Here is a 1,444-nt window from a genome sequence, read left to right as displayed (position 1 = left end):
TCTTCATGATTGCAGTTCCGTTGTGGTCTGGTAGACCTGCTGAATTTCTGGCATGTGAATCAAACACGCCATACCTCCCTGATTTGTCACGGAAAACTGCAATAACCTCTGGAGATACAATGATGAACGCATGCCTAACATGACCTGACAGACACTGAAGCTCTTCAGCAAGGGAAAGGAGACCCTGGTTTCCGTTGCTGCTGGCTTTGACGAGTCCACATTTAATGTCGGACAGATGGACATTGTACATATTTGTGTCTGTCAGGACTTGTTTTGGCATTTCCTCAACGCTAAGATGGTCATCATTGTATCTTCTCTCCAGGATCAGCTGTTGTTTCACTGCTACGTACAGTGAATCTCCCTGTGCCAGCACTCTATCGAGGGCAGCCGTGTTAAAGTGACCACCCTCATTCTCAAAAGCGAGAAAAGTCAGGGACATGCAGGAACACTGATGATTTCTAGAGAATTCACTGTACCTCATGTCTGCCTGACTGTGGCTAGCCCTAGCAACAACAACAGACTGACACCCACTTACCGTCACACTTACCTTGACGCTCGCCTGTAAAGATGTTAAAAGGTTAATTATTACTAAGTTAGTCACAATTAGTTATTAGTCTTACTAGTAGTTACTACCCATTATTGCCAGCATTGTTATTAATACTGTTAACTTTATTATTACTAGTAGTAATAGCAGCAGTCGTAACTAATTACATTACAAACTGTTGTAGAACGTTTTCAGCAAGTTTGTCAGATCAATTAAATAAATCTATAAAAAAGCTGACACAATCTTACACGTTATGGCAAGTATACTTGGCTACACATTACATTATTCCTTGTTTAAAATTTAAACATGTTGAGACCATCGTGGTTTCTCCTTTGTCCCATGGTCTTCTAGAATAAAGTTTAAAGGAGGATTTAAAGGACCTTTAAAGGAGGCTACTACCTTCACCACACCGACACTGCAGGATGTTGACTTTACAAGTACAGAGGTTTTCTGACCAGTATTATTAACTTAAGTTTACCAAGATCATATTTAGAAAACCTCTGTACCATTACTTGTGTTTATCTTTAAACAATTAATAAAACCATAAACTGTTTAGACTATACTACTCTGAATTATTTCTTCCTTAAAGGTCTTTTTATGCATTTGAGTTGAAATAAACCACACACACCCACAAGCACTTTATTAAACCCACGATAAACCCGAATGTAAATGTCCTGACCTCTTTAGCAAGGGAGCTGGAGAGTCCATCGTCGATTATCCAGGGCCAGGAAGTCGATGAGGGAAATGGTGTCCATGTCTGTGATAAGTCATAACTCCAATTAATATTTAGACATGAGGAAACAACGCACCAAGTTGATACAAGAAAAGTTTTCCAAGTGTATTTCAATTTCTCACTGAAATTTGTGTTGTGTGCAGAGAAAGATAATGCTATCAGATGTT

The sequence above is a fragment of the Neoarius graeffei genome, chromosome 2 (assembly GCF_027579695.1).
Source record: "Neoarius graeffei isolate fNeoGra1 chromosome 2, fNeoGra1.pri, whole genome shotgun sequence".
NCBI classification, from domain to species: domain Eukaryota; kingdom Metazoa; phylum Chordata; class Actinopteri; order Siluriformes; family Ariidae; genus Neoarius; species Neoarius graeffei.
This window is presented reverse-complemented; position numbering follows the sequence as displayed.